Source organism: Triturus cristatus, chromosome 2_2 (assembly GCF_964204655.1).
Source record: "Triturus cristatus chromosome 2_2, aTriCri1.1, whole genome shotgun sequence".
Taxonomy (NCBI): Eukaryota; Metazoa; Chordata; class Amphibia; order Caudata; family Salamandridae; genus Triturus; species Triturus cristatus.
The window spans coordinates 972,606,433-972,633,663 of record NC_140582.1 but is presented as its reverse complement, the minus strand read 5'-3'; the positions used below and the strand labels follow the sequence as shown (position 1 = coordinate 972,633,663).

Sequence of the window (27,231 nt, the reverse complement as noted above, 5' to 3'; positions counted from 1 at the left end):
TGACACTAGAAGATTAAACATACATAACACAAATCCTACTTTTTACTACAACATAGCTTACTGAACCTAAGCCCTTCTCAAACATGGAAGATGGATGGGACCTTTAAATGTGACCCAAACCATTCACTCAGATATACACAATACAAGGTATATATAAAAAACCGAATATACCATTCATATATGCCCTACAACCTAATAATCAAAGTAGTACTTGCTACAAACTATTACACCACATTAAAATAAAACCAAACACCTTCTGCCCAGAAAAAAAATAACAATTGGTTTTGAACAAGCCGCAATTTAAACCAATTCAAAATTTTACTGACTTAAGCCATACAAGGCTGTTACCACCAGTTCAATTAGTACATATTTACATCTCCAACAATCTGTAGAATTTGGTACAGTCAATTTGCTTTTAAAAATTAAACAAATTAATTGCACTAGTCTTTGTACATGTCAGAGAGGTAGCTAACTACTACACTTTGCTTACAGAAACTCCATTCAATCAACAAAATGAACACAAACTAAGCCCCCTGATGGATTATTTTGAAGACACTTGGGTTGGCAGATTCCATCACTGTGGACACAGATGCCAGCCGAATGCCAAATACCATGGTGGAATGGCTACCAAAGCACAATGGCACAGGAAGCCAAAACAAACAAAGCAGTGGAAGGATGGTGCAATGTCTATCAATCCATACTATGCAGAACTCAATCTACACTCTATAAATCACAACAGATAAAATATATTCTAACGAATATTAATCCCTGAAATCTGACATATTTCACAAAATATGACATTTCCCTCCCAAAATGAATAACGTAAATGGTATTTCCTGTTCTGTAGCTGCAGATCCTGGACTGTCTCTAATTAATCAAAAAGTATTATCCACCAAAAACGAGAAAAGAAACCTTAAAAAGCCCAAAAGATTGCAAAATTTACCTAATTCAATAGAGATCCATCTAAACAGTCTAAATTCTTCATGAACATAACAAAGTGAAAACGTTATTTTTTTTTAATGGAATGCTCCTGTAAAAAAAAGAAAAGAAAGGACATCAAAGAAAAAATATTAGTTTTCTAGAAAGCAAAATTGGTTTCCTTAAAAAAAATCCTACCTCCAAATGTTCATAGAAGACATTGGCAATCAAAAACATGCAAAGTAAAGCAGCAATACCAACCCACAATTAATCATTAAAAAGCACATAACATATTAAAGCATAACACAACATAATAATCAGACATCCAGGATATTGGGGCATGTATAGGCAAATTTTGCTGCACCAAAATTGGAAATGTTGTGACATACAGTTGTCTTTTTTGCTGCTCTGTATTACCTACATCTGGTTGTCCTGTCCCGCCCAGACAAACTGAGGATCCAGGTTTTTACTGTTACTAGAACCTGAGCTACTGCACTAAACACAAAAATACACACTCCTCTATTCAGAAATGCATTGACGATTTGATCATTTGAGTAGGTTAGGCTTTTAAAATGGTTTAATTGTGATTGCTTGTTACGCAGAAAATGCTTATTTTTATAAGCTTTGCCTATTCTGGTCAACAACATAGCCTATGGGATCACCCAGTATCGTAGTTGCCCTTTGCCATGGGACTGATGGGATCACAGTTCGAAGTTCAGCTATTCTTGGCACTAGTAGGGTCAGAAAATTATATTTTCCTATCCTGGCACTGCTAACATCACCCGGCTTTTCTTGAATCGGCAAAACTATCTTGGCCCCTTTCTACTGTTCCAGCATCAATTGGTCCAAAGATGTATTTCTGATCTGCTGCCACCAGAGCACCGTGGAAGTCAGTGCTCTGAAACGTGTGTCTGAGGGCCCAAAAGAATCATAGAGTGCCCTGTTCCTCTTCTAGCATGTGTGATGTCTCATGTATATGTCACTCACCCTGGCACAGGTGGAGAACGCTGCAGTCTTTGGGCCTAGTTATGGGTTTGACGGTCTGATGAACCGCCCAATCCTTGGTGGCGGTGCGGGCACCTCGGTACCGGCGGTCCAACCGCCCTATTACGAGTTTTGTAGTCGTACCACCTTTGGACCACTGCTACCGCTGGGGATCCTTGGTCTCTTGGCAGCAGCAGTGGTCTGAGGCTGCAAAATGTTGGTGGTGCTGCTGCGACACCACCAAGCATATTACGAGTTTCCTCACTGCCACAGTTTTCATGACGCCCTCACCACCATGAACACTGTGGCAGTGAGAAAACTCCTAATATGCTTGCGGTGCCTCTGACTGCCGAGCCACGTATTCGTAATACGGTGGGTGGACCACCAGTCTGGCGGTCCAGGACCACCACCATGGGTTTGGGGTTTGATGGACAGCCAAACTCGTAATTAGGCCCTAAATCACTTTGAGGAAGTTGTTAGGCATTAAAGGGGCCGCATTTACTGTTCCCACTCCAATCTTAACAATTCCTGGGGAAGGTGTTTGACACAAAAGGAGTCACCTTTACTATTCCCACTCTAACTAAAACCAAATAGGAGAAGGTAGTGAACACTAAAAAAGTTACATACAAAATACATGTTTCATAGTAAAACATGGTAACTATTTTTAATAATGATAAATAAAATCATTACTTATAACACACTATTATCCCCCACAAATCTATATATTTAACATGAACCAATAACATGTTAAATAATTTTTAATTAAAATCAAAATATCTAATATTTATAAATGAAACAAAATGTACATAAAAAGTTAAACATAAACTAAAACATAAAATGTAAAAAATCCACAATAAGATAAAACACTTTGATTAAATTAATACAAAAATTAAATATATATTAATTGCACATCAGAAAAAAAGGAAAGCATTTACCAAATAAACTGTTTTATTCATAAAAATAAATATTGAATTTCTTATTACCAATACAAATTTATTTTTAATTGTAAAATATTATATGTATAAAATATCAACATAAATATATATTTTTTATATACTTCGTAATTAATACATATTTAGTATAATTTTGTATGATTGATGGGCAGATTTGAAGTGACTTTTGACAATAGATTAGGGATGTTGTCATTTTGATTGTTGAGGGCATTGTAATTTTGAAGTTGTTGAAAAAGTTACAATTGGTTTGGGAGGTGGAATGAAGGATCAAGTGTAGGGCAATGTGAGGAGCAGGATTGTTGTCCACAAAACTGTATACACAAATATTTGGCCTAAATACTGTTTACAGAAACATCGCTCCATGTGGTATAGATTTTCTATTTTTAACTCCACTGTGTATGTCGGAAAACACTCTGTCTACAATTTTCTATTACCATGCCTATGCATTGACCAATAGTTCAGTCCTCACAAGTAATCAGGCTTTCCTTCGAGTTCCTTGGCTCACCTCTAGTAGTTAGAAATGAGCAGCAAATCAATCCAAGACAAAAAGATACAAATACAAAATGTAGGTTTTAAAATGTATAATTATAAAATTAAATGGTCTGATTTAGAGTTTCACAAATGGGATACTCCATCATAAATGTGATGGATACCACAAGTGCCACAGGTACACTGCACTTGTAATGCAGCAGAAAGGATATCCATCACGTTTGTGACAGAGTAACCATCCACCAAACTCTAAATCAGGCTCTCTGTCTTCACCAAAATTAACTACTTAAAACATTGCAAGAAAATGATTGAGGGATAATACAGTACAGCAAAAACAACAATGATTGAAATAATTGAGATAATAGAACATTGATAATGCATAAATAAATAATGTATTTATCCAAAGACTTCACTAGGTAGCACCGGTGCAGTCATATTTTAATTGAATAGAAACTCACCACCCACAAGACGACCAGAAGGGCTAACGAAAGTTAATTTCTTCATCTGCTTGAACATCGCTCCTCCAATTGGGACATTAAAGACATTATAGAAAACTTTCAAAGACTTTCGTTGCTCACTATTTTCTTCAAAATGGTTTGGAGGACACTACACAACAGCAGAAATTTGCTTTTCCCTTCCCAGAACCTTACATTACATGAAGCTCTTCCAGCCCAATAGGATACCTATTGACAGTATTTCAGAGGATTTCAAGTCCAATGGTATTCAGGATTGGATTTTCAGATGATAGTCTGGTTGGCTCATGGGTCTCTGGTGTAATCATTTCTTCAAAGTCCTGTACTTCCCATTACAGATATTCTTGATGTAGGCTCCATACAAATTAGGTTTCCTTCCACAAACGGGCCAAAATAGCAATAAATCCCAGGTTAAGAAACAGACTTCACCAGCTCTTGATCAAAGTACTGGACATGGAGATTAAAGTCAAAAGCAAAAAAAGATAATCTTGAGAAGGATCCATGCCCCCTTCCTCATGGCCTCCTGGGGCCTCACATTGAAATCCAGACTATTGATGTTGGAACTGGCCCTTTTTGCAGAGTTATCCCCAAATGTTTTGCCTTCCTCCTGTATTTTTTCTGACCTGGTTTTGTTGCCTTTATGACTCTGGGCGCTTTACCACTGCTGATCAGTGCTAAAGTGCATGTGCTCTATTTGTAAACATAGTAAGATTGGTCTACACCTGTAAGTCCATTGTGCAGTGGTATCCTATATACCCAGGGCCTGTAAATTAAATGCTGCTAGCAGGCCTGCATCACTGCTTGCACCACCCACAGAAGTAGCCTTTCAAACCTGTCGCAGGCCTCTGCCGCTGCATGGCCTGCTCGCGAAGTTTACCGCTGAAGTGACGTTGCACTTAAAGTGTTTGCCATGTCTAAAACACCCTTTTTACTACATATAGGTTACCCCTAAGGTAGCCCCTAGCCACCCCTATGGGCAGGGTGCTGTGCAGGAAAAAGTTGGGCATGTGCCTTAGCCTATTTGGTTTTTCACTGCTGTGAGGCTGCTCTCTCACAGGTTTGCATTGGGAATTCCCTGATATATGCTTCAGTGGTAATTTCTAATATGAAAGGGGTAGCATGACCATGTTTGGTATGTTTGGAATAGTAGTAATAAATCCTGCTTATTGGTGAATGCGAATTAGTCATTACTATTTGAGAAATGCCACTTTTAGAAATAGCCATTTCTGTGTGATTATGACTCTGTGTACCCTACCTGGATGTATATTCAACATCTGGTTTAGACTGACGGGAGAAGGGTATGTGCACTCCCTCTAGACAGTTGCAAGGGGAGTTGAAGTGTGTCTTGGGTGACTCAGCCCTGGGCTGGATAGACCTTAGCTGCATTTACAGTAGTGCAATGAGTTTCCCTGGCCCCTGCATAGGCCTGGTCTGCATTTAGAGTGATGGGAGGAGTTGCTCTTGCACCTGAAAAGGTCTGTGCCTGGCTTTCACAATGCTGTCTCTGCCCCCCCCCGTAGTGTGTCTGGGGCCAAGACTTGGGATGTGAATAGGGTTGTTTTGTACTTCAAATAAGTGTTTGAAGTGCCCCCAGAACAAATACTTGTGGATTATTAGTACAGGGGCTGTGACCCCATATTAGAAGACACTGAGTGAAACTTGTGGCCAGGCACCGCTGGCTCTACAAGACTGCACCTGACCAGAAGGAACTGTTGTGCGGCCAGGAGTAACCGCCTTTGGACCCCCCTTGTTTGTTATGCTGCCCTGTTGCCTGTTGGGCTGCAGGAGGGAGTGCCTGCCACTCTGCAAGTACCCTGTGTGCCGGCCTGCTTGCTACATTCCTATTTTCTTGCCCTCAGTGCTCTCCTGGGGCTTGTGGCTTTCCTCCGCCACTCCTTTGTTGTTGCAGGGTTTCTGTCTTGAGGAAGTCCTACATTTGCTTCACCATCCATGGGACTCGTGGGTGGGGCCATTTTACTCTTGCTCAAGCAGCGCTGGCGCACGCTACCCACTGGTTAATGACAGCATGCGTGGAATCACTTTCCTCTGTGCTTTCCTCATTTGGGAGACCCGAGCTACATGTGCATGCTTCAGGCCCCAAGACAGCCCCCTGGGAGTGCTGGTTGCTGTGGCCCGAGTTCACAGTACCCTGCTGATTGCCACGGATGGGGCGCCCGGCCTCCAGCGAGATCCCCTGCGGATTTGGCCTTCCCCGCCGCCCTCATTTTGCTAGAGCCACCTGGGGGCTGAAAGGAGGCAGGGGAGTCAGCCTAGTGGCAGCAGCGTGTTATGAGAGGTGCCGGTAAAGCAACGCCGCCCACCTGGGCTGGAGGACGTGGGCGGCCCCAGAGTATCAGCTTGAAAGACTGCATTGGCAGCAGTGTCTGTGCCGAGAGTTTGCTGGCAGCCACCTTTTGCAACCCTGTACCTGGGGGACCAGGAGAGGTCTCTCTACCGGGGATCGTCATAGTGTGGGCACCATCCCCCGTGACACGTACCATTGGGGGGTTGAGCCCCTAGAATCGCTCACAGCTGTGCCGCACGATCGCGGGCAGCTTCATACCAGCCCTTTGCCCTTCTGAAGGAGGAGACTCCGGCAGGTCTTCCCGTTGCCCACTCCATTGGTGCAGTCTTCTCGGGCTGGGTAAGGCTGCAGGGACTTGCCTGGTATACGGGGGACCAGACAGGGTCTCCCTGCCGAATTTGGCAGTGTGCGTGCCTCTACCCCTCTTTCCCAAAATGTACCTAAGGGGCACTTACTGGTGGTGGTGAAGGCAGGATGGGGAAAACCTCAGCGGAGGTCCCGATTTTGCCTCTGTGACTATTACCACAGCCCTGGCAGTAGGAGCCCATATGCTTCTGGCCCTACCCATTGCATTCAGTGCCACATCGCCCATAGTGTCTATGAGGAGCACAAGAGAGTGGTGCCCTATAAGGTTATGGTGATATGTATGGCACTGATGTGTTGTTGTGGGAAGCTTGGGTGATTTCATAGGTTTTGCATAGCATGCCCTGATGTTATGATGTATGTTGGCTTACATTACCAGGATTTGCATAATATACCCAGCAGCCGTGATTCATTTATACCTAACCTGTATTGGAGGCCCTGATGTTATGAGTTATGTCATGTATGCCGTACATTTGTCAGGATACCAGGCATCACTTCAGAGTACGCATTGTATGTGCAGGAATGGTGTAAGATGATGTTATGACTACTGTTTTTGTAACATGTGCAATATATGTGAGAAAGTGGCTCTGTATATACTGTTCCCTAATAGGTACAGGGTGTACAGAGTCCACAGTCCCCCAGAGGCTGATAGAGGTCAAAGTTAGGTATGACCTTACTCTCAAAAGTGGTAGCTTGGTCGAGCAGTAAGGCAGTACCAGAGGACAGTGTAAAGCATTTATTGTACACACTCAGTCAGCAAATGGTTTCACACACTCAATAACTGAACTCTAGGCCAATGATTTGTATATATAAAATATATGCTTGTTTTATTTTTAGAACCACAAAGGGGGTAAAAATATACTTTCTCAGAATGAGAGGTTGAATATAAATACTTTTGTTTCAAGCAATAAATTTGTGTAAACAGTCACAGTTGGTTGCAATAAACAATCCTATTTCCTAAACATAACAATGCATTGAGCTCAATGGTAAATTCAGGTTATTTGTAATAAATTACTTTTCAGATTACTTTTGGAATTCCAGGTCTGGATCCTAGAACCAGCCTGGGGTCAGTATTCAGAATCAAGTGATGAAAGTCGACTTAATAACTGTAATGATTTTTAAATAATATTTAGCTATTTCAAAAGTTAGCACTTAGAAAATATTTAACAGAAAACATTCAATGGATCTCTATGGCAAGAAATTCAAATTGCAGGTAGAGTACTTTATCGTTACTTTAGTAATCCAGGACTGGGTGCCTAGACCCAGGACTGGGGTCCTTATCAAAAGCAGGTAAGTAATTTCGTTTGCAGAAATGGTACGATTTTAAAAGAATATTTCAAATTTGCAAAAGTAGACACTTAGAAGAAATTTCACAGAAAAGCAGACAATGGTTTCCTATGGGAGAAAAATGAGTTAGAAGTAAGTATAGTTGTGAACACTTTTCAGAGTCAGGGCTGGGCACCAAGATCCAGCACTGGGAGCTCACCTAGGAGCAGGTGAGTAAATTCGTTTTTGTCACTTGGCTGATTTTTGGTGAATTTTTGCAGTTTTGAAAAGTTCACACTTAGAAGATTTTTGAAGAAAAAGCCAGTCAATGTTACCCTATGAGGAAAATGAAGTTAGCGGTTTAAGGGTAAGTACTCGACTGGTAGTGTTGAAATTCCGGGCATGGACTCAGGGGTCCCCCAGTGTCAGGTAGGTACAGTTGGCTCACCCTCAGCGTTTTCAGGACGGCCGGGTGCAGAGAGAGTTGGGCCCAATGTTATCCTATGAGGGATAGGGGGGCCTTGGTTGGTGGCTGCTGTCTGGCAAGCCACGCGGCTGTGGGAGCTGGGCTCCTGGTCACTTACTCAGGGCAAGTGGGGAAGTAGGTTAGTGTAGAGAGGGCACTGCCAGGGCCACTCGGGCGGCTGGGTGCAGGGTGCTTTTGAGCCTTAGGGCGCTCAATGGAAATCAATGGGAATGTTCCGGTTTGGAAAGAGGCTGCAGGCTCGGGGACGAGGATGTTTCAGGTGCCACCACCACTTCGAGAGGTAAGTTGGGTAGTTGTAGGTTAGGTGGGTACCCCGGGATTGGGCACAGGGGGTCGCAGGGCGCCGGGTGCAGGGGTGCCTTTTGACGTCGGGAATCTTACCCTCTGGTTGATCGCGGCTGGGGTGGCACTTGGTTCTGAGGCTGCAGGCTTCTTCCGGGATGTCGAGGGGGGTCCTTGGGTGCCGGACTCTGGGTCACAGTCGCCGTGGGGTCGTCCTCTGGGTCTTTGTCCACTCCGGCACTGGCCAGGCTTGGCTGGTGCAGAGTCTGTTGGGTCCGCGGTCCCGGGCTGGTGCCAGGGATAGCAAGTAGGTTTCTTGAGTAGAGCCTCTACTCGTGGGAGTCCCAGGGGCTTAGAGCTAAAAGGTAGCCAGGTCCTCCGGGGTTGGTGAGGTTGCTGGCCACGTGGGATGCCGCGCTGGTGCAGGTTCGAGAGTCGACAGGCCGGTAGGGCTGGGGCCAAAGCAGTTGGTGTCTTCTTCTCTTTTTAGCAGCTGCAGGGCAGGTCTTTGTTCTTCTTGCTCTTCTTGTCGTTTTTCTATCTGGAATCTGAGGAAGGAAGGTTCAGGGGGCCCCTAAATACTAGATTTAGGGGCGTTACAGGTAGGTGAAGGCCAGGGACCAATGGGTCCTTGTCCTGGGGTGGGTACACCCCCTATCCTGCCTCTCTCCTATGGGAGGGGGGCAGTAGCCTAATCCTGATAGGGTAGGGCCTCCCATCTTCAAGATGGCGAGAGCCCGGAGATGTGCTTCACCTCGCCTCCCCCACCTGAGGGGTGGGGTGGGCAGGCTGGCACATCCCCTGTCCTTGTATAGGGTTTCCGGCCAAGCTTCCCGCCAGAGTGGGGGGTTGCAGTGGCCTGGGGAAACTCCAACTGGCGGCATGCCTTTGAAGCTTCCCTTTGCTCATCCTGGGGGAGGAGATTTCTCACCTCACCCAGGATGTGCATTGTTGCAGGCCCGGGAGAGCAGGGGCTCTCCCACCCAGGGGTCCAGCAACGTGTCTGCTGTGTGGCAGCCTGGGCAGCCTCAGAGCAGACGTGGATTGCAAGTTAGCTGTAAGGGGGCATCTTCTAAGATGCCCTCTGGGGTGCTTAGTACATTAAATCCTACACTGGCATCAGTGTGGGTTCAATGTGCTGAGAAGTTTGATACCAAACTTCCCAGGCTTCAGTGTTGCCAATATGGTGCTGTGGAGCTCGTGTTTGACAAGCTCTCAGCACCATGTATTCTTAAATGACAGCACTGCACTTACAGTGCCCAGGAATGGACCCGGGTACTGTAGGGGCACAGGGCTCCTGCTCCTGTGCCCACACCATAGGCGTAATGCACCCAGCTAGAGGGGTGGCTGACATATGCTTTGGCAGTGTAGGTGATGGGCATGGTACACAGTGATGTGTGCCATGTCGACTCTTTGTTTTGTCCTGCACCCAGACACTCAGCCTGCAAGGGCAGTGTGTGTGTGTAAGGGTACAGGGCCTCTGAGGGTGGCACAATGAGTGCTGCAGCCCTTAGAGGCCTTCCCTGGTCACAAGGCCCTGGGTACCTAGGGTACCATTTACTAGGGGCTGACATGTGGCTAGGGTTTGCCAATTTGGAGTTTGTGTGGTTTAAGGAAGGAACATAGGCCCTGGGCACCTGATTGGCAGGAACCCAGGGTACACTCAATCGAAGTACATTCAGCAATTTAGCAAAAAGTGGGGGCATACCATGCAAGAAAGATGGCACTTTCTCACACAACCCCCCCCCCAAACGAAAGGTGATGAGACTAACCTTGTCCTATGGAGTCTTCATTGTCTAAGTGGAAGAACCTGGAAAGTCCATCTGCATTGGCATGGGCAGTCCCTGGTCTGTGTTCCACTTCAAAGTCCATTCCCTGTAGGGAGATGGACCACCTCAGTAGTTTTGGATTTTCCCCTTTCATCTGCATTAGCCATCTGAGAGGTCTGTGGTCAGTTTGAACTAGGAAGTGAGTGCCAAACAAGTATGGCCTCAGCTTCTTCAGGGACCAAACCACAGCAAAGGCCTCCCTCTCAATGGCACTCCAACGCTGCTCTCTAGGGAGTAGTCTTCTGCTTATAAAAGCAACAGGTTGGTCTTGGCCTTCATCATTGGTCTGGGATAGGACCGCTCCTATCCCTAGCTCAGAGGCATCAGTCTGCACTATGAACTGCTTGGCATAATCTGGAGCTTTTAGAATTGGTGCTGAGCACATTGCTTCTTTTAGGGTGTCAAAAGCCTTTTGACAACTAACTGTCCAGTTAACTTTCTTGGGCATTTTCTTGGAGGTGAGTTCTGTGAGGGGGGTCACAATGGACCCATACCCCTTCACAAACCTCCTGTAGTACCCAGTCAAGCCAAGGAATGCCCTGACTTGGGTCTGGGTTGTTGGAGCTATCCAGTCCATGATGGCCTGGATTTTGGGTTGTAAGGGCTGTACCTGGCCTCCACCTACAAGGTGGCCCAAGTACACCACAGTGCCCTGCCCTATCTGGCATTTGGATGCCTTGATAGTGAGACCTGCACTCTGCAGAGCCTCTAAAACCTTCCCAAGGTGGATCAGGTGATCCTGCCAGGTGGAGCTAAAGACAGCAATATCATCAAGATAAGCTGCACTAAAGGACTCCAACCCAGCCAGGACATGGTTCACCAACCTCTGGAAGGTGGCAGGGGCATTCTTTAACCCAAAGGGCATCACAGTAAACTGATAATGCCCATCAGGGGTGGAGAATGCTGTCTTTTCTTTTGCTCCTGGGGCCATGCCAATCTGCCAGTACCCTGCAGTTAAGTCAAAGGTACTGAGAAATTTGGCAGCCCCCAATTTGTCTATCAGTTCATCTGCTCTTGGGATAGGGTGAGCATCTGTCTTGGTGACAGAGTTGAGCCCTCTATTGTCCACACAGAACCTCATCTCTCTCTTTTCACCCTGTTGATGAGGTTTGGGGACCAGAACCACTGGGCTAGCCCAGGGGCTCTCTGAAGGCTCAATGACCCCTAACTCCAGCATCTTGCTGACCTCAGCTTTGATGCTTTCCTTGACTTGATCTGACTGTCGATAGATTTTGTTCTTGACAGGTGCACTGTCACCAGTGTCCATATCATGGGTACACCAGCTTGTCAGACCAGGGGTCAGGGAAAAGAGGCTAGCATATTGTTGCAAGACTTGCTTGCAGTCAGTCTGCTGTTGGGCAGAGAGGGTGTCTGAGAAAATCACACCATCTACTGACCCATCTTTTGGGCTGTAGGATAGGAGGTCAGGGAGTGGCTCACTCTCTGCTTCCTGTTCTTCATCAGTCACCATCAGCATGGTGATGTCAGCCCTATCATTGTAGAGTTTAAGGCGGTTCACATGGATGACCCTTTTGGGTGTCCTGCTAGTGCCCAGGTCAACTAGATAGGTGACCTCACTCTTTCTCTCTAGGATAGGGTAAGGGCCACTCCATTTGTCTTGGAGAGCCCTTGGTGCCACTGGCTCCAAAACCCACACCTGTTGCCCTGGTTGAAATTCAACCAGTGCAGCTTTTTGGTCATACCAGTGCTTCTGGAGCTCCTGGCTGGCCTCAAGGTTTTTGGATGCCTTTTCCATATACTCAGCCATTCTGGACCTTAGGCCAAGCACATAGTCCACTATGTCTTGTTTGGGTTCCTGAAGAGGCCTCTCCCAGCCCTCTTTTACAAGACATAGTGGTCCCCTTACAGGATGACCAAACAGAAGTTCAAAGGGTGAGAAACCTACTCCCTTCTGTGGCACTTCCCTGTAAGCGAAAAGCAAGCATGGTAACAGGACATCCCACCTCCTTTTGAGTTTCTCAGGGAGTCCCATGATCATACCTTTCAATGTCTTGTTGAACCTCTCAACAAGGCCATTGGTTTGTGGGTGGTAGGGTGTAGTAAACTTGTACTGCACTCCACACTCTTTCCACATGTGTGTTAGGTAAGCAGACATGAAGTTGGAACCTCTGTCTGAAACCACCTCCTTAGGAAAACCCACCCTGGTGAAGACACCCAGGAGGGCCTTGGCTACTGCAGGAGCTGTAGTAGTCCTAAGTGGAATTGCTTCAGGGTACCTAGTAGCATGATCCACTACTACTAGAATGAATTTGTTCCCTGAGGCTGTGGGAGGTTCAAGTGGACCCACAATGTCCACACCTACCCTTTCAAAGGGGACCCCCACCACTGGTAGTGGAATGAGGGGGGCCTTTGGGTGGCCACCTGTCTTGCCACTGGCCTGACAGGTAACACAGGAGCTGACAAACTCCTTCACCTTTTGGTGCATCTGGGGCCAGTAAAAGTGACTCACTAACCTTTCCCAAGTTTTGGATTGCCCCAGATGTCCAGCTAGGGGGATGTCATGAGCCAAAGTTAGGAGGAACTCCCTGTACTTCTGGGGCACTACCACCCTCCTGGTGGCTCCAGGAGTGGGGTCTCTTGCCTCAGCATACAGTAATCCCTCTTCCCAATAAGCTCTGTGGGTACCACTGACATCTCCCCTGGCTTCTGAAGCAGCTTGTTGTCTCAGGCTTTCAAGAGTGGGACAGTCTCGCTGGCCCTGGCACAGCTCTTCCCTAGAGGGTCCCCCTGGGCCCAAGAGTTCAACCTGGTAAGGGTCAAGCTCCATGGACTCAGTTCCCTCAGGGGTATCTACATCCTCTCCAGGGGGAGAGGGGTTCTGAGTGTTTGGCTGTACAGAAGCTGGTCCCCCAGTCTCCTTGCCCTTCCTCTTGGTTGGTTGGGCCATTATTCCAGGCTCCAAACCTACTTTTTCACCCTTCCTCTTGCTCTGTGCTCTGGTTTGCACACACACCAATTCAGGGATGCCCAGCATGGCTGCATGGGCCTTTAACTCAACTTCAGCCCAGGCTGAGGTTTCCAGATCATTTCCAAGCAGGCATGCAGCTGGCAACTTTGGAGAGACCACTACCTGTTTCAGGCCAGTAACCCCCCCCCCAGCCTAATGTTACCATGGCCATGGGATGACTAGTGGTGACACTGTCAGCGTTGGTGACTGGGTAAGACTTCCCAATCAAGTATTGCTCAGGGGAAACCAGTGTGTCTTTCACCATAGTGACACTGGCACCTGTATCCCTCAGAGCTTCTACCCTAGTTCCATTTACCCAGGGGTACTGTAAGTATTTCTTTAAGTTGGGGGGCCACACAGCCACAGTGGCAAACTCCACTTCTCCCAATGTGGAAATGTGGATTTTCCTGGTCAGTTATGTCCCCTATCTTGGACCCCAACGGTTCTATATGCATGTTACAAGTACATGTATGTTCCCTCCAGTTCCAGTTTCTAAGACGCAAACATATGTGTGTCTACCGTCGACATGTTCTCTGTCAGATCCGCCATCTATGGGCTGGATATTCGATTCCTAGGTATGAAAGGCCACCGACTTTATATGGCTAAGTTACCACATTTTTACAGTTCAGGCAAGTAGGCCTGATTCTGTCCTCAAAGCCTTTCCCTGCTCTCTGTCTCTGACAGCTTCAGCTTGAGCTCGCATCTGTATCCATGAACTTTGTCCTACTCCCTGTGCAGCTAACGGTGCCTGCCTCGGCCAGTTTTCGCCTGTCTGCCAAGAAGTTGTATTTCACCTTCGAATTATCTATTTTACTCTCCAGCCGATGCATTCCTGCCTAGTGATTTAGGTAAACATTTCCTTTAGCTCACAAGCAAAGGACTCAGCCTTTCCGTCCTCCTGCAAGTGATTCATAGCCCTGTTGCCATGGAAAGTTTTCTGCCCCTCGCATCTCATATAGACACTTAGACGCTTGTACACGCACACAGTCAGTATAGAATAGATTCTGTCCGAGAGTCCTTCCTTGTGGATAACATAGTTCTCTAAACATAGGATGTTAGATATGATTTGGGATTAGGTTGACTTGACCCCCCAGACTTCTCGTCTCCACATGTAGAGCTAAATGTCAAGTCCCCTTCACCCCCTAGTTGCACGTCAATCACACGTCATGCTGCCGCGCGCGCATCTATACCAAGTATTATCTTATAGATCCACCTATGTCTGATAATCCTAACCAATTATGTTTCTTTTATTCCTTATTACGCCTAGTTTCGATTATGTCACTGTCACGTCACTTTTCTTATCAAATGTTACGCCTTCTACATTCGTTTCATTGTAATGCACTTATTATAAAAATGCATGTCTGTCAACAAAATATTGTACTTCACTTCCTGAACCCTCGTGGTGACGGAACCTGAAGGCCGCGACTCGAGTCGGCCATTTTGAATGGAATAAAGCCCATTAGAAAACCTCTTATACCACGGATTCTGCCTCTTGTTATTTTGAGCTATTTTACTTTATTTTAAGATTCCGCATGAAATTCAGTCCGGTAATATTTATTTTATTTACCACATAATGGCGCCCGAACAGGGACACTTTCTCATCTCACGCGCCGGCGGTGCGTTGCAGGCCCGGTCTCCTGCCACAGCTGGACGGACCATAAACGCGTACCAGCAGGATTTCCTGTAAGCTCCCTCCGGTCAAGCGGGGGCGACTGAGGCTGCGATCAACCCAGACGAGGCGGTGAGAAGTGCGAAGTATCCCGACCAGAGCCTAGCTGAGAGAGCAAGATCCGAGGTATACAGAGGCCCACCAGGTTTTCCGAAATCCCGATGTGCAGAGGGTCCGATGTCCGCAGTCGTCGAGTCCTGTCCATTCTCTGAGGCCTTCCGTTTCAAGGAGCTACTCGGTGAGTACCATCGCCGGGGAGGCGTGTTGACGTGCACATAGGTTGTGCCGGTCAAGACGGATTTGGGTACACAAATCCGGTCTGCACTGTTTAGCAGTGTATATGTACTGTTTAGCAGTATATCAAGTATTCCGAAGTATTCAGTTATTGTCAAGAATTTAGCGTGGTGATTAGTTAGGCAGACTGTCATCATTGTCGACCATTATTAAATGTTTAATGTTTAATGTTTAAAGTATTCAGGAAATGTCTTGCATATTGTGGTATGAATGACTGTTCATTGTTCACTGTTCATTATTGTGTTTCTCGTATTAAGTAAGTTCAAGAGTAAGTATCAGATCAGTTGTCAGTATGCCGCTCTTCTCGAAGTTAAGACAGATTACTACCAGAAAAGGGGTGCTTGAAGAAGCAGTTCCTATTCCTCCTAGAGACACTCCAGGACATTTCATGTACCATAAACATGGCTTAGATGCCATATTGTTTCTTGATCTATGGGTAGATTATACCAAGGGATTACCGGAAAGTCAAAGGTGGCCCGCAGCGGGAACCTGGGATGCAGAGTGCATCATGAAAGTGGAGGAAGAGTTATGGAAAAGAAAGGTCAGACAGTCACAGAAAGACGCTGTTGAGTTATGGCGTAAAGAATCTCATAGACGAACAGAAAAAGCACGTAGACAAGAAGAGAGGAGTAAAGAAAGTTCAAATAAAGTTCAAGAAAATCTATTAATTGAGGAAGGTATCCGAGTGAAATCAGAACAAATAAATAGACAAAGAAATGCTCTTATGAATGGTATGTATCCCCTTCTAGCCGAAGGACTACCTAAGGCTGCTCCAGAGATGCCAAAAGACTTGCCACCCCCATTATTTCCAATTAAGGTACATCCAAAAGGGCATCCCAGAACCGCGGAAGATGTTTTTCTTTCCTCATATCTAGACGATGCAGCCCCCGAGTATGCTAACGCCACACCACATAGACCGTCTGGCGGAGGGGTTCAACGTCAGGATCAGGTATCTGTTCCCGTGCAACAGCAAGTCCCGACACAAGCTTCGGCAAGCACATCTGTTTCCGCATCTGTCTCCGCAGTCGACTCTACAGGGGTATCAACACCCATAGTTGCTGTTTCACGTTCGACGAACCCATTCACACCCGACGCCCCAGATGGGGCCACGGGAGGTGCTAGCAGTACTTTTACACCACCTAGAATAAATAAACTTGTTTTTCAAGGGTCAGCACATTCACGTACACCTAAGTTCGTAAGTGAACGTACGCTTAAGGAACTCCTTGTAAATTGTAGATATGACCCGGTGGTCGGTAAAGAGGACGAAATGGTCCTGGCATCATTACGTATCAGGCGAGCCGCAGAGTATTTAGCGAGGTTACCAGGGATGATTACGCATCTAGATAACATATATCATTTTGTTCAAACAGGACGAGATCCAGGATGTATTAACAGAGCTATGGAATTCCAGAAAGTAGAGATACAGGGGGAACTGTTACGTTTTCTCATAAACTGTGTAATCAGAAATCAAGATCGTCCGGGGGTAGACCCGAATGCAATGCTTATTCTTACAAGATGGAGTCAGAATATATCAGAAGGGAGACACGATAAGCAAAATTGTATAATAGCCATGTGCCGAAAAATCCGTAAAGAAATAGAACGTATTCATGAAGAGAGATTGGGAACAGACGAATTTGAGCAAGATGAAGTGTCCGAATCAGGGAATTCCGCAAGACAGTCAGAGACCGTAGCCTATGTAGGCAGAGGAAGATCCTGTGATAATGCTAGATGTTTTCCTGATCCAATACACTCTGTATGTCCAAATAATAGCAGAACGTATCCGACGCCTGTAATAAATCTGAAATCTCCTGAACATTCGTTTCAAGCCGCAGATAAAATACTACGAGAACGAAGGGGTTATCACCTCCTCGATTCCATAGACGAGCAAGAATTAGCCAGATCAGCCGTTCACTGGATTGTTAGTCCTGAAAAATACGGTGATGAGACCGTAGCACACACGTTTCTCAACCTCAGTACAGATGAACAACGTTTAGCTGGAATCTATATGATTCAGCAACTCCTTATATTATATAAGAGCCAACATGCTGACCCTGGTCCTTTACCTGATATATTAACGGAACTACTCACGAACAGATGGAGAGGTTCTAGTAACAAGTTAATTAAAGAGATATTAGTGTCACGTAAACAGTATGTCCTTTTTGTAAGTCCGGATTCTCTCCCGCTGCCCCACAGAGAAAGAACGCCGTACTATATGGATAGACAAAATCCTTTACGGGAAGTGCACCCAATAAAAGGCGAAGACAATGAGTTTCACCGAGTATTTGTTTACACACCCATATCAAAAATGGAATTATTAGAAATGAAAAAAGTAGTACCTAGCCATGATAAAGACCCAGCGGGTTTCCACCGAGAAATTAAAGATATGTTACTGATGGGAGAGTACACCTTTCCTGATATTATGACGATATTAAAGGTGCTTTTGCCTGCTGGCATTTATGAAAAACTGAAAGAAAAAGAGTGGGAAGTGGGAGACCAAAAGATAGACTGGACAGCATTAGCAGAGGAAGAAAGGGGCCGAACTGCAGGTTCAGGGCTCGGGGATAAAGTTAAACTGTTACCAGGTTTACTAGTACAGGTACTGCCACGTTTATTAACTACAAAAAAGGAAGATTGGGGTGCAATCACAGCCTGCAAACAAAAGCAAGATGAAGACACAAGCGATTATTATGCTCGATTTGAAAAATGTTTTGGTATAAATAGTGGTATAAAAGCAAGTAGTGATTCATATCCACATTTATTTGTGACAAAATTAGTGGAAAATGCATTACCTCCAGTAAAGAATAGAATATTGAAATTCGAGAGTACCTGGCAAAGTAACACTCCGTCGCAAATGCTACAAATGTTACAGTATCATCACAATAGAATTAGGGATGAACAAGAACACGAGCATAGACGCATGAAGGATACAAAAATGAAAATGCTAGTTTCTCAGACAGTACCAGCAGATGGTCACAAAAAGGGTGTGACACATTCTGGTGATTCTGCAGTTCCTGTAAAAGGAACCTGCAATTACTGTAAACAACTAGGCCATTATGTACACGATTGTCCAGTCCTGAAACGTAATATAGCTACAGGTATTGCAAAAGAGAGACCACGATTAGTTAGACAAGATCAGAATGAACAAGGAGCTATGCAGCATGGACAGTCCATGCCAGTTCAGCAACAGTCCATGCCAGCCTCACAGCAACCCATACAGTTTGTGCCAGCTGCACCACCGTTGCCTGCTACTGCCACACAAACTACAACACGACAAATGTATCAGACTGCACAGTATGAATACCCTGAATATCAGCGCTACGCATGAACCAGCCTAGAGAGGGAAGTTGACTTACCGCTTATCGAGATTCCTGTAGATCAAGAAGGACCTTATGTACATAGTGAATTATTAGGTCAAGATAGAAAATTCTTACTCGATACAGGGGCAAGTCGAACAACTATAAAACGAAGTGAAGTTCCAGGGGCACCCCTCTCAGGCTCTCAAAATGTTTCCCTTGGTTTTTCAGGAAAACCTATTGTTAATGAAGTATCACAGCCTCTACCACTTACGATAGGACCTTTGACACGAACTACAGATTTATTGCTTACTAAATCATGCCCAGAAAATCTGTTAGGAATTAAAACTCTGAAAGCACTAGGAGCCATAATATGTTGTTCTCCGGAAGGAGTAAGGTTGTTTTTGCGTGATTTTAAAGGTCACTATGTGTCTAGAGACATGGATCCCCGACTACAGACTTTACCAGTACATCTATGGGCACAAGGCCCTACGGATGTTGGCTGCATGAACATTACACCCTATCGAGTTACATTGAAAGCAGGAGTGGTACTACCACGAATGCGACAATACAAGTTACCGCATGATGCTGTAGTGGCTTTGCTGAAAATCATTGATGAGCTAATTGCCCAGGGAGTAGTTGTAGAAACAGACTCCAATGTATGTAATTCACCGATAATTCCGATTCTTAAACGAACTGATCCTACTGCCCCACCAGTATACCGATTGGTTATTGATTTGCGTGAACTAAACAAGTGTATTGTACCACAATTCCCTGTGGTCCCTGATATATCATCATTGTTGACAGCAATTGATTCCGAAGCAACATTTTTTTACTGTAATTGATCTCAAGAATGCCTTTTTCAGCGTCCCAATAGATCCGGAAAGCCAATACTTGTTCGGATTCAGTTTAAATGGACGCAGCTTTAAATTCTCACGCGCTCCCCAAGGATTCACAGAAAGCCCCAGCATCTACAGCCAAGCACTGAAACGAGAACTTGACAGTATCCACATGCCAGTCAATACAGCACTGCTTCAATATGTCGATGATCTGCTGATCACCGCGAGAAGCGAGCCAGAATGTGAAAAAGCTTCTCTGACAGTTTTACATTTCCTAGCCGACAAGGGACACAAGGTGTCCCCTTCTAAGCTGCAATTCTGTGTTCAGCGAGTTATTTATCTTGGTCACTCGCTGTCCAAGGAGGGAAGGCAGCTTACACCAGATCGCATCCAGTTAATTGCTAATATGTCAATACCCCAGACACAGAAGGAGGTGCGAGCTTTCATAGGCCTCACTTCATATTGTAGGCAGTGGATCCCTCAGTACGCATTTCTAGCAAAACCACTCATTCAGTTAACCACACAGGAGGCAGCCACATCGACTGTTCTCCCTTGGACTCAGGAACATACACAAGCTTTTGAAAGCCTAAAGGAAGCTTTATGTCAAGCACCTGTTTTAGCAACACCATGTTATAGCAAACATTTTACACTCTTTGTTACAGAACGCGAAGGTACTGCCTTGTCAGTACTCACTCAGGATCAAGCAGGATCACGCAAGCCATGTGCTTATTTTTCCAGTACATTAGATCCCGTAGCTCAGGCTTTGCCTGCATGCCTGAAATCAGTGGCAGCGACAGCTTTAGCAATCAGACAAAGCGATGCCATAGTGTTAGGACACCCATTGACAGTACAAGTACCACATGCAGTAGAGGTTCTTGTGAACCGAACACAAACACAACACTTGACCATAGCAAGACTTACCGGTTATGAACTGACATTGTTTCAACCACACATAGAGATCCGACGGTGTAATACATTGAATCCTGCTACACTATTACCTGTAATTGGAACAGACCCACTAGCTCATGATTGTGTTGAAATCATTGAAATAAAGACGAAACCTAGACAAGACTTGACAGACGTTCCATTGTTAGATCCAGACCTGACGTTGTATGTAGACGGATCGTGCATGAGAACAAGTACAGGAGATTTAGTGGCCGCGTATGCAGTCACAACAGACACTGACGTTATTGAGACAAATTGTATAGATACTCTGTCAGCCCAAGCAGCAGAACTTATTGCTCTAACGCAAGCCTGTATTCAAGCCACAAATAAGAAAGTTAATGTATACACTGACTCACGTTATGCATTCGGAGTTGTACACGACTTCGGCGTGCTGTGGCGAGAGAGAGGTTATTTAACTTCCCATGGTGCCCACATTCAGCACGGACCCCTCATTCATGCTTTGTTAGACGCAATACATCTACCCACTGCTATATCGATTATGAAATGTAAAGCACATACGAAGGTTACTGATACCATTTCTCAAGGCAATGACTTAGCTGACAGAACAGCTAAACAGACTGCTCAGAATCGCACATTAGACATGACAAAGCCAATAGTTCAGACACCAACACAGTGTATGACAATTAAGGATCCCGCACTTGACGTAATTGACATACAGACACATGCCACAGCAGAAGAAATAAAGAAGTGGACGGAACTAGGAGGGATCCAGACAGATCAAGGATGGATGACGAAGGAGAAATCTGTATGGTTTCTCCCTGATTCCATGGTTCAAGCCATTATAGCTACAGTTCACAGTCCAGCACATTTAGGAGAGAAGGCTATGCTAGACAGCATTCAGCACATTTGGTTCAACAAACATTTACGAGCAGCAGCTAAACAAAAGGTTCGTACCTGTATGATATGTTGTCAGTTTAATCCAGGAAAGAGTGTTCCCGTAGAGCAGGGTGGATTTCAGCCTCCTGACCATCCTTTTGAAGTCCTCCAGATGGATTATATTCAGATGGAACGTTGTCGAGGATTCAAATATGTTCTCGTAGTTGTCTGCGCTCTCTCCCGTTGGACAGAGGCGTATCCCGTATCAGATTACACTGCCCCGACTACTGCCAAGCAGCTAGTTCGAGAATTCTTCCCACGGTACGGTTTACCACGTGTTGTATATTCAGATAACGGTCAGCCTTTCTCATCCGAATTAATGAAACATGTCTCACTCTTGTTGGGATATCAGTGGAAATTCCACTGTGTCCGACACCCCGAGGCAGCAGGTCTCGTAGAAAGACATAACCAGACACTGAAAATCAGACTGTCCAAAATATGTAGAGAGAAAGGTGTCGACTGGATAGTAGCATTACCAGTTGCACTCTTTTACATGAGAATGGTAGCGCACTCTAGAACAGGGCTATCCCCGTATGAGGTGATCTTTGGTAGACCACCAAATATGTGGGGGACGCCTATACCACGCAAAATAACTGACATTGACTGTAACATGCTGACAGATTACTTGGCTTCCTTGATGTCTGCACTACAATCTTCTCGTTCACAGGTAGCTGCAGCCTTTCCCGACAACACTGAGGCGAAACCCCATGACGTTGTTCCGGGTAATCTTGTCTTTGTGAGAAATTTCGACAGGAAAAGTCAACTGGAGCCCAGGTGGAAAGCACCCAAGTTGGTCCTGTTGACCACAAGAACAGCCGTGAAGATCGAGGGACGCAAAGGGTGGATTCATTCAAGTCACGTCAAAAAATTTCATGGACTACCTTCAGATATAGACACTGTGCCCTGCACTCCCTCACAGACTGATTCAAAACTTCCTTTTGTTGAACAGAATGACTCTCAGTGCTATAAATTAAAGCTTAGGCCCAAACAGTCGAGCAATTTGATTGTTTAAGTCCTCTCCAAGGTGAAGCGGTTGAATTGTCTCCGACATGTATCCCTTGGACCTGAGTAGAGAAAATACCCGAGAAATGTTGAAACGACAGGCGTATTGTAAATCACTGCGTAGCTACTGTATAAGGACATTATTAATTTTGTTTTTGTTGAGTATTTTAGTAATTATTACGAGTGTGATTTTGCACATATATCATCCTATCTCTAGACATGTTTATAATGTTGCTGCAGAACATTCTTTTAGTGACCTACCCCCACATGAGTTGTCCTATAGACTTGCGCTGCGCAATAACACATTCATTAGTATGTTACATCATTCCCATCAGACTAGTAATGCCACCAATTGTTGGGTGTGTGGCCGGCTCCCTCCCTATCAGAATAACAAAGGAGTTCTGCCTTTCTTTCCACATCCGTTCACACACAATGGCTCCTGTGGAGCATGGTTTAGTTTATTAAATTCCATAGACCCAGACACAGCAGTTTATCAACAACATTGGATATGGGGAAATCTGAATCTAGTTTTATTCAAAGTCTGTCACCCTAATAAGGAGGGTCACCCCAGTAGAACAGGAACTGATTTAGAAAATGAAGTGTATAAATTAGGTAATTTTACGCCTAATCTTATGATTTTGAATGTCAAATCCGAAGTTGAACTAATTCTGCCCACTATGTCAGTATTTCCAGTTAAGGGTGAATTATGTGTAAGAAAAGTTGGTTCCATACATATGGGCCATAGCCAATGCGTTACTACAGTAGAATATAGTGATCAAAGCAAATCTTCATTTAGAGCTTATCGCCATTCTTACTTTATATGTGGTCAGACGGCATATATGCGTCTGCCTCTAGATTGGGATGGTACCTGTTACATAGCATTCCTTTTGCCACCTGTTTTCCTAGCTCCACCTGATTATTATCGAAATGTTCATTTAGTACACAAAAGAGAGCGTAGAGATCTCCCGGTTGTCGATTATACTGAAACGGCATGGGACAAGTATGTAGATTTCAATAAAGGTATCTTTCCCTATATAGGTACAATATCAAATAGTAAGCTGATACGCAGACTCACCAAGACTCTTGAAGCTGTAGTAAACGAGACTATAGCCGCCCTAGGCAATCTGACAGAGGAACAATCAGTGATGAGAATTGTTGTTCTCCAGAATCGTCTTGTCCTTGACGTCATCCTGGCCGATAGGGGCGGAGCTTGCAGGGTCATCGGATCCAGCTGCTGCATATTCATACCAGAAAATTCGCCATCTGTATATAAAGCTATAACACGACTTCATAAGATTGTAAGCCAGATACACGAAAATCCAGGCACTTGGACGTGGTCCGGGTGGTTTTGGAGTGTGATATCAGCCTGGGGATGGAGAGTTCTATCCTTCCTAGGTATTGGCCTTCTCATACTATTCAGTTGCTGTCTATGCCTGCAATGTGGACCAGCGATTTGTGGTCTGTGTGCCACATCGTGTATTCCACATCAAGGTTTTGGCTCAAGATCCCGGAAGAAGAAAGAAGAAGAAATGATGCTCCATGAGCAAATCGATGGAATGATGAAGATTGATATCTCTTGAAGGGCAAGTAGGGGACAAGGAGGGAATGTGGAAATGTGGATTTTCCTGGTCAGTTATGTCCCCTATCTTGGACCCCAACGGTTCTATATGCATGTTACAAGTACATGTATGTTCCCTCCAGTTCCAGTTTCTAAGACGCAAACATATGTGTGTCTACCGTCGACATGTTCTCTGTCAGATCCGCCATCTATGGGCTGGATATTCGATTCCTAGGTATGAAAGGCCACCGACTTTATATGGCTAAGTTACCACATTTTTACAGTTCAGGCAAGTAGGCCTGATTCTGTCCTCAAAGCCTTTCCCTGCTCTCTGTCTCTGACAGCTTCAGCTTGAGCTCGCATCTGTATCCATGAACTTTGTCCTACTCCCTGTGCAGCTAACGGTGCCTGCCTCGGCCAGTTTTCGCCTGTCTGCCAAGAAGTTGTATTTCACCTTCGAATTATCTATTTTACTCTCCAGCCGATGCATTCCTGCCTAGTGATTTAGGTAAACATTTCCTTTAGCTCACAAGCAAAGGACTCAGCCTTTCCGTCCTCCTGCAAGTGATTCATAGCCCTGTTGCCATGGAAAGTTTTCTGCCCCTCGCATCTCATATAGACACTTAGACGCTTGTACACGCACACAGTCAGTATAGAATAGATTCTGTCCGAGAGTCCTTCCTTGTGGATAACATAGTTCTCTAAACATAGGATGTTAGATATGATTTGGGATTAGGTTGACTTGACCCCCCAGACTTCTCGTCTCCACATGTAGAGCTAAATGTCAAGTCCCCTTCACCCCCTAGTTGCACGTCAATCACACGTCATGCTGCCGCGCGCGCATCTATACCAAGTATTATCTTATAGATCCACCTATGTCTGATAATCCTAACCAATTATGTTTCTTTTATTCCTTATTACGCCTAGTTTCGATTATGTCACTGTCACGTCACTTTTCTTATCAAATGTTACGCCTTCTACATTCGTTTCATTGTAATGCACTTATTATAAAAATGCATGTCTGTCAACAAAATATTGTACTTCACTTCCTGAACCCTCGTGGTGACGGAACCTGAAGGCCGCGACTCGAGTCGGCCATTTTGAATGGAATAAAGCCCATTAGAAAACCTCTTATACCACGGATTCTGCCTCTTGTTATTTTGAGCTATTTTACTTTATTTTAAGATTCCGCATGAAATTCAGTCCGGTAATATTTATTTTATTTACCACACCAAGGAGACTAAACTTGCTTCAGTGTGTTCCCAGATTTGCTCAGGGTACATCTCTGATCCCATTTGTATACTTGCTGCCCCAGGAGTGGCTGTACTGGGTGCCTTAGGGGCTTAGTTTTGGGGGCAAGATACAGTTAGGTGTCCCTGCTTCTTACAGGTATTACACCAGGCCTTTAAGGGATCAAAGTTCTTCCCCCTATATGGTTGGGGCACATAGGGAGTAGTTTGGGTCCCACCCACCTGAACAGGTTTTTGGGGCCCTTTGGAAGACTCAGACTTTTTATCTTGGGGATTCTCACCACCTTTCCCCTGGGGAGGTTTTGTGACCACCTTCTTTTGGTCACCCCCAGTGGTTGTCTTGGTCACCCTAGTCTTGACCCAGTGGTCTGCCTTCTTTCCCAATTCTTGGGGAGAAATTAGACCTAGGTCTACCAAATGCTGATGCAACTTTTCATTTGTGCAGTTACTCAAAATATGTTCCTTCATGAATAAATTGTACAATCCAGTAAAATCCTGCACACCATGTCCAGCTAACCAACCATCCAGTGTCTTCACTGAGAAATCTACAAAATCAATCCAGGACTGGGTCTGGGTTTTGTGAGCCCCCCTGAATCTAATTCTATACTCCTCAGTGGTGAATCCAAATCCCTCAATCAGAGCTTTCTTCATGAGGTCATAGGATCCTGCTTCTGGCCCAGAGAGAGTCAGAAGCCTGTCCCTGCAGTTACCAGAGAACAGTTCCCACAGGAGTGCCCCCCAGAGAGGTTTCTTTACTTTCCTGATATCACAAGCCCTCTCAAAGGCTGTGAACCATTTGGTGATATCATCACCTTCCTCAAATTTAGGGACAATCCCTTTGGGGATTTTAAGGTCAGAAGTTTCCTCCCTATCCTTGTTTTTATTATTGCTGCCACCATTGATGGGTGCTAAACCCATCTCTCTCCTTTCCTTTTCTAGAGCCAGGAGCCTGGACTCTAGATCTATTCTTTTGGCCAGCCTCACAAGGCTGTCCTCTTCACTGGGGGGTCCCCCAGTGTTGTCTCTGGGACCAGAGCCACCTGTGTGGTCTCTAGGTGCCCAGATGCTATGTCTTGAGTTGGAGGGTATGGGTGCCATCTCCTCCCTAGGGAATAGTATGCGGAGGTTGCTGTCCTCCTCCCCTGATTCCCTTTCCCCATCTGACTGGCCATCACCATGTTCAGATGGGTGGTCTTTAGCATACTCAGCCAGGAGCTCCTGGAGCCCTTGTTTGGTTGGATGCTGAACCATTTGTAAATTTTTGAGTTTACATAAGGACCTCAATTCCTTGAAAGACAAGTGTAAGTAAGGTGTGAGGTCGAGCTCCTCCACCAGGTCCATGTTATTATTATCACTAATAGCTGGGTTTGTTTGAGACATTCTAACCTGACAGTTCTAACCCTCTACCCTGACTATAGTGACTTTTATTTTTCTAAAATTCTAATGGGACTTAAGCAAGGCCCTAGCAAGACTTTTAGTAATTTTGGAAAAACCAATCAGAATTCTAAAGGCAATTTTTAAGAGTTCTGTCGTGTGATCAGATGGTAACCAAGTAGTCCAACAAATGCAAGTTTGTATCCCACCGCTGATCCACCAATGTGAGAAAGTGGCTCTGTATATACTGTTCCCTAATAGGTACAGGGTGTACAGAGTCCACAGTCCCCCAGAGGCTGATAGAGGTCAAAGTTAGGTATGACCTTACTCTCAAAAGTGGTAGCTTGGTCGAGCAGTAAGGCAGTACCAGAGGACAGTGTAAAGCATTTATTGTACACACTCAGTCAGCAAATGGTTTCACACACTCAATAACTGAACTCTAGGCCAATGATTTGTATATATAAAATATATGCTTGTTTTATTTTTAGAACCACAAAGGGGGTAAAAATATACTTTCTCAGAATGAGAGGTTGAATATAAATACTTTTGTTTCAAGCAATAAATTTGTGTAAACAGTCACAGTTGGTTGCAATAAACAATCCTATTTCCTAAACATAACAATGCATTGAGCTCAATGGTAAATTCAGGTTATTTGTAATAAATTACTTTTCAGATTACTTTTGGAATTCCAGGTCTGGATCCTAGAACCAGCCTGGGGTCAGTATTCAGAATCAAGTGATGAAAGTCGACTTAATAACTGTAATGATTTTTAAATAATATTTAGCTATTTCAA

The 27,231-nt window shown here is 44.9% G+C and overlaps 1 long non-coding RNA gene across 1 annotated transcript in view; it reads right to left on the bottom strand.

Moving 5' to 3' along the window:
- Nucleotides 1-949: 949 nt before the first annotated feature.
- The window catches only part of LOC146863021 (uncharacterized), a 46,573-nt gene continuing 20,291 nt past the window's right edge, over nucleotides 950-27,231 (bottom strand). The window contains exon 3 of the long non-coding RNA XR_014978543.1: nucleotides 950-1,030. This is a non-coding gene — a long non-coding RNA (uncharacterized LOC146863021). The remainder of the gene's footprint in view (nucleotides 1,031-27,231) is intronic.